Source organism: Scylla paramamosain, chromosome 4 (assembly GCF_035594125.1).
Source record: "Scylla paramamosain isolate STU-SP2022 chromosome 4, ASM3559412v1, whole genome shotgun sequence".
NCBI classification, from domain to species: Eukaryota; Metazoa; Arthropoda; class Malacostraca; order Decapoda; family Portunidae; genus Scylla; species Scylla paramamosain.
In genome coordinates, this window is record NC_087154.1 from 6,122,501 (window position 1) to 6,130,000 (window position 7,500).

General features: G+C 41.2%; 1 protein-coding gene across 1 annotated transcript in view; it reads left to right on the plus strand.

The window, feature by feature from the left end:
* Positions 1 to 7,500, plus strand: part of LOC135099421 (synaptogenesis protein syg-2-like) — a 197,630-nt gene that overhangs the window by 159,084 nt on the left and 31,046 nt on the right. The gene's annotated exons all lie outside the window — the stretch shown is intronic.

Below are 7,500 nucleotides of genomic sequence, written 5' to 3' on the forward strand. Positions count from 1 at the left end.
GTTACTGCAGCACAACAACAAAGCCACGTAAGTGTTAGAAAACTTGATACAGGTAAAGGTGGAAGATTCAGAAAGGTGAAGGAAAGTTTCGTATTTTCATTTCGACACGATTTAAGTTTAGTCAAGTTTGCGTTGCTGAAATTAAGAAAATGCAAGGAACTGACTGACTGACTGACTTGTCTTCTGAATCTCAACAGTCTGGTCATATGAAGTGGATATTCGTGAAATACCACTGGAACACAAAGATCCTTAAACTATGCCACAATTAAAAAGAAAAGAAATCAAAGTAAGGAATATAAGATTTCGAATGTCCCCATTCAAGCGAATTGAACAAAGAATCCACTTTTTCATCGACTAAAACGAATGATAATGAAAGATGACACCGATAGTGATGATGATGATGATGATGATGATGATGATGATGATGATAATAATAATAGTGATAATAATAATAATAATAATAATAATAATAATAATAATAATAATAATAATAACAATAATAATAATAATAACAAGAAAAACAACAACAACAACAACAACAACAACAACAACAACAACAACAACAACAACAATAACAACAACGAAGATAACAAGAACATTAACATCACTACCACCAGCACTACCACCACCACCACCACTACAAACAAACAAACATCAACAAAAACAACAACAACAGCAACAACAACAACACCGTGTTCCCATAACTGGTGGTGGTGTCAACGCTCGTCCATCACTCCACCAATCAGGGCGAAGGTTTCCGCTCTTCCACCAATCATCACTCGAGCCATTAATTATTGCTTGCGCCATAATTGTCGTAATTGTCGTCTCTGGAAAGGGGTTGATAATTCCTCTCTATTGCTTCCTGTTTTCAATACGCTCTTTCTCTCTCTCCTTTTTCCTTTCATCATTCCGCTTCTATTGTCCTCATAAACTTTCTTCTTATCCCTCTTATTCACCTCAAATGACATTGTTTTCTTTACTTCTTTCCATCTCTCTTCCTTTGTCCCGTCTGTTTATTACATATTTTATTCATTTCACTCAGACATTCACCTTCCCCCAACCAGACAATATTAAATCACCAGGACTCATTTTTTGGCCCAATATTCACGTCTGTTCCCGCTGATGTGTGTCCGTGGCAAGGGAACACCAGCTGTGTGTCCCCCGCGGCAGGAGTTCGCGTGGTGATGTGCCCGTATTCCCCTCGCGAGCATTAGTGTCACATTAAGTGGTATTCTCAGTTGCCTCGTCCTGCCACTGTATATCCGTGAGCATTAATCAGCTTGGAAAGGATAAAGGAAGAGTTTTATCACAGCTGTCTCCTGGAATTCTTGTTAGGATGTCCTCTCTGTCTTTCTCTTGCCTCTCCATCAACACAGTTACAGACACACTCACACTCACACGCGAGGAAGACACAAGGCTGTACTCTCGGGGACTGCCTGGTGATGGTGAATAATGGAACGTACTAACACTTGTCACCTCCAGCTCTGTGTTTGTGTACGCTCTCTCTCTGGAGGTCATGAAACGAGGACTGCTCCATTTAAGGTATACAACTTATTCGTTGGCTTTCCTTAACCGCTCGGCTCCTAAATACTCGTATCTCTTAGTGTTTCGAACACTGTAAATATTAGTTTGCATGGACGCACAGAAAGAAAAGCGAATAGGAAGTTAATAGTGTTTTCCATGCTAGAGGAATATTTTAAAGAGACTATAAGAAAAGAAAATAAGTGCCTAGGAATTTGTACATGATGATGGGAAAGAAGTGAATCGCAGGGAAAGGTTACCTACAATGATTGTAAAAAAAACTGTTCACATGGATGCACAGAAAGGAGAGAGAAAATAGGAGGTTAACCATCCGTCTTTTATAGGCTAGAAAAGTATCTAAAAGATTGTAATGCAAAAATAAGTACCTAAGAAGCTGTGTATGATTATGGGAAATAGTTAAATCGCAAAGATAAAAGGCCAAAAATTTAAGTCTAGTTACTCATTCGCTACATTTGTATCTACATGTGACTCCTTCCTGATTAACAAGAGAAGAGTCTATGAACTTTAAAAATCGTAGTAATTAATAGGTTAGCTGACATCATAGAGCCCAGCATTGTAGAAAATCAATGTTTTTCTGCAGCGATTCAGTGCCTTCGCCCTCAGGGAAGTATTACATGTGGATGAGATGATAGAATTATCAGCAGTAGCATTAAGTTAAAAGTGACAATGCCAAAAAAACGTCTGTGGTAGAGTCAGTTTCTAAGTTTCAGTCAGCCTGGCCATGTTAGTACTTCAGGGACACCAGGACGCGTGAAGCACGAAGGAAATATTTAACACTCTTCCTTTTAACCTTCCCAGTCTTTCTTTATCTTGACTTAGGAAAAAAATTGCAAGAGTGCATTGCGTGGAGCTAAATACACACCTCTCTCGGAAGTAATACGATCAAGCAAAATCCCACGATAGCAAGAATTTCCTTTGCAATTTGTTAACTTTTCTCGAAACATCTCAAATGGCCTGCAAGAAGCGCTGATGATGAGCAAAGTTTGGAGGTGGAGGCCTCACAGCTGGACCGGGGCAGGGAAGCTGATCCGCCCAGATCAAAATAAAAATAAAAAAGAGCTTCCAACTTAAAAAAGAATATATATATATATATATATATATATATATATATATATATATATATATATATATATATATATATATATATATATATATATATATATATATATATATATATATCGTTCATAAAAATCTATTATTTATTTAATAATTTCTAGTGTTTTGTTTTAGTTATATATTGTATTATGTATGATTAAAAATATCAATGCACTTTTTTTTTATCAGCACTTTACACGTAGAGAATTACGCATTTCTGTAGTGTGTGTGCCTGTCATGTAGTATATTGTTCTACTGTAAAAATATTAGTACCTCTGCTTTATCTACCGAGACTTTACATGTACACTTGCAATATCTAACGCTATTTTCTGAGTAAATGAGAGGAAAAGCTAGAAACAAATTAATCAACATCACAAACCTCTCTCTCTCTCTCTCTCTCTCTCTCTCTCTCTCTCTCTCTCTCTCTCTCTCTCTCTCTCTCTCTCTCTCTCTCTCTCTCTCTCTCTCTCTCTGTGTCCATACACCTGACGGCCTTGACCTTATCTGTCGCTCACCCGACGCACATCCCTCGACAACAGCTGGGAGTGTCTGCCTAGAGTGTAGTATGGCCTCAGGTGTCCTTTGTTATCACTGAACCTTTACTCTTCAGCACATTATTATTGAGTCACCGCTCCGGGGATATTGGCACACCACAGAAGACCATCGACTCAAAAAAGAAAAAAAAACGTAATCCAAATAAAAAAGGGACATAAATTAAATAATAGTACTTAGAGTAATAATTCTCCTTTAGCCGCATTGCAACTGACCTGTGGCGCTTTGAATGAAAAATCAGGGGTCATTGCAAAGCCTGAAGCCTTGCCACACTTAGTAATATTAAGTATGAACAAGGGAGTCTGCTGGACGGGAACACATATGGATGGTAGATAGACAGTTATAAATAAACACAAAGATAGGCAGACAGATAAATAATCATAAAGGTAGACAGACAGGTAAAGAAATACACAGACAGACTTACAGGTGAAAGCACAAATAAATGTACACACACAGAGTAAGACAAACAAAATCACAAAGATACATAGACAGAAAGATGGACAGACAGATAGACAACAAGATAGACAGGTAGAGAAAGACAGATATAAGCATAATTATGAACACACAGATAGATGCACAGTGACATATTAAGAAGATCATAGAAACAGATAGACAGTGAAAGATGGGCAGACGGACAGATGAACACAAAGTTAGACAGACAGGTAGGGAATTACACAGATAAACATACAGATGATAAATAACTTAGACACACAGACAGATTAACAAAGAAATATATATATATAAAAAGATAGCTGGACACATACAGACAAGCAGATAAATAAGCACATAGACGGACAAGTATAAGAACAAGCACACGGACAAAGAGACAGACAGAGAGACAAAGATGGATATTCTTTGCCACACTATTCCGTTCAATAACACAACGTTCAGCAAGTCAAGAATGAGCGACATCCACCACCACCGCCACGAATCCGTCTGTCCTCCGCTCCCTCACTTGTCACGTACAACACAACACGCAAAAGTCATCCTCACTCGTAACCTGTGAGAAATAAATACTGAGAAGATAAGTGTTACACCTTCCTAACATTGCTCCTCCGTGCGCATATACACAAGTCTGGATGTAAATTACCGAGGAAGTAACTAACATAACTTCGTAGTGTTTGCCAAGCTCAGACAGTGGAAGAGGCCAGTAGAGTCCCGCCAGTGTGCATATTGTGTGGAGTTAAACACTAGAGTTCCAAGGAGGTTGTCGCGGTTCCTCGATGATACTGTTAGTGTTCTGCGGGGCTCTAATGTGCGGCAATGGATGTGTATGTTGGCAATCTGCGTGTGTGGATGGTGCTGCTGGAAGACGAGAGAGTGAAAAGGGGAGTTTGATAAGCTGACTAGTTAAGGAAAGATAAGGTAACGATGTACAGTAGGCTGAGGCAGGTTTAGAGTATAGGAACGTATATGTTGCTAGTCTCTGTGTGTGTGGTGTTAAAGGAAGACGAGGAAGTGGAAAGAAGAGTTTTAAAAGATGGTTGGTAAAGGAAAGATGAAGTAAGGATGTAGGCTGAGGCAGGCTGGTTGTATGATGACGAAAAGTTACTACCGGTACGTTATATCTAATCTGGTTTTCATATTTCATCAGCCAATGCCTTTTTTATTTATTATTTTTTCTTTCACTATGTATCCTTGAGTAGACGGCAAGATGCTGGCGAGTACGTGTACCCTTTATCCAGAATATAAAATAAAGCAGAACATATTGTATAAACATCCTCATAAAAGTACATTAAAAAGGAAGTCTACTCTGCCCTCTGTGAATACATCAGGGATGGTTTATACAAGAAAGTTTTACTCTTGTAAATAGTCTATCTTTGTGAAAATTCGCCTAGGTCATGGAGACATACCCATGAAATAACACAAAAAAACAAAGAGAGCTGCAAGAAGCCATCACACCCACACATGGCAATCCAGCATACCAAGGATTGAGAAGCACCTAGCTACAGTATCAAAACAGAAGAGCACACCTCATCTTATTCCTGCAGCCAAACACGTTGTTGATCTACACGAGTTCTACCAATTCAGAGAAAGACGAGGCTGGCAGATGAGCGGTGTAGCGGCGGCCCTGGAGCTACAAGGCGAGCGGTATTCACACACAACACAGCCGCCGCTTCAACCTCACTTTTCCCAGCCAGTGTGTGCGGGGAGATTTTCGTGGAGAGGAGGCATTGTTCTGTTTTACTATCCCATTATTTTAGCTTCACCTGAGCGCCTCCAGCCATGAAACAATAACACACGTATTACTTTTACCTGGAAACTGCAAAGAAAGGCTAGTGACGAGAACAGGTGAAGGGTGATTTTGGGAAGGTAGCTCCTCGTACTCGTACCTTGACGAGGAGAGAAACGAAGGATCTTTATAAAACTAAGAAGAATGATTACTTAGTCAAACTCTATAGCTTAAAGGAGATGGAGGAGGAGGAGGAGGAGGAGGAGGAGGAGGAGGAGGAGGAGGAGGAGGAGAAGGAGGAGGAGGAGGAGGAGGAGGAGGAGGAGAACATCGCCATCACCACAACTCTGCAAAATCTCTCATTATCTTAATCCACTCACGGCGACTCAAATCGATATGACGAATTTGAAAGGAATAACACACATCTTTGTTGGGCTCTCTCTCCTTCTAAACCCCCCTTCCCCCCATCGTCCTCCTCCTGCCGGTGCTCCCCACATAGCTGTCCCTCAATGGCTTCCACGATGGCCAGCAAAGAGCCGCATCCAAAACAAACACACCATCGGATGAGTCTGGAATTCATCACTTGGTTGCCGGCGGCGTGTTGCTTCATGGCGTGGAAATGTTCGGTGGGTGTTTGCCTTTGTGGACGAACAGCTCGCGCCACACAACACACGGGCAGGTGCCGCAATCTCTTGGAGTTCCCAGTGTTCGTAAAGCACCTGTCTGGCTTAACAACTGCAGTGCTACGGAGGGGAAACAACACTGAGCTGGGATACGAGGAAAGCCTGGCAGCGAGAGAGCGAGCGACGGGAATCTAAAAGCCGTTACGTTCTATTTTCCGGCGCGGCGATGCAACCTTCTCTTTCCCGATACAAAAACCACTGTAGCGATTTCTTTCATAGCTGAAGGCCACGAACACTATCTTTTTTTTTTTTCACCAGCTATCCTATCAGCTTTAATGTACCGAGAGTGATGTGAATGGTTAGATTCCCACATGCTGAGCTGCCTGGGTTCGTCTCCAGATAAAAACTAGCACCGCAAGAATCCATTAGAGATTCAGGTGATGGACAAACCAGGCAGGGTGTGGCCAGAGGGACGCGTGGGCGACACTTGGTGCAGCGCAGACCACAAGCTTCAAGAGGAGAGTGTGGTGATGCAGGCGGAAAATTTAGCTTGGATACACAACGCGAGCAAAGGGGGTGATTGTGGTGCACTGAGGGAAAGAAATATATTGTGTGCTTCTACTAAGCAAGAGCGAGAGATAGAGAGAGAGCAAGAGAGAGGGATATAAGGAAAGGGAGAGACTAACACGCACTCACCCTCCTCATCCGTGATAATAATGGAAAGGAACGCGAGGGACAAAGACTCACTGGTTTACATTGCGACAGGAGAGTGTAGAGAAATGCGGAGATGAATTTGACAGCAAGGAAGTTACCGGATTACTTAACTGCATCAGACTGAGCTTGCTAATCCCTTAAAATAACAGAATAGCTGAATTAAGTACCTTAATGCCCTTTTTATCACTAATATAAACATGTTATTACTTACAACTATGTTTATGCATTCATTCTCTTTCGGATCAGTAAAGGTAAAAAATGTATCGAATTATTCTCAAGACTGATTTTTAAACGTCATATCGAGAGAGAGAGAGAGAGAGAGAGAGAGAGAGAGAGAGAGAGAGAGAGAGAGAGAGAGAGAGAGAGAGAGAGAGAGAGAGAGAGAGAGAGAGAGAGAGAGAGAGAGAGAGAGAGAGAGAGAGAGAGAGATACAGAAAGACAAACGCAAACAAAGACAGATAAACAGAGATACACATACACAAAGATGAATAAGCAGACAGAAACAAAGGCCGAGAAACAAATACACATACACAAAATAGATAAACAGACACAGAAAAAACAAAAACAGCCGACGAACAGACACGAAGGCACAGAACAATAAAAAAAGATAGTAATACAAATTAAGTTCGGAGTCCTGAAAGGCAGAAAAAGGCAACGTAAGAAGAAAAAGACAGAAAGAGAAGGCAAAAAAGTCCCACCGTTTCTTAGTCAGAACGTCGCCAGAACTCGGCACCACTGACTCATGTGGCGCTGGTCTGGCGAGGCTGCGGCGGCGAGGAAGCGGCTCATTTAGAAGGCTTA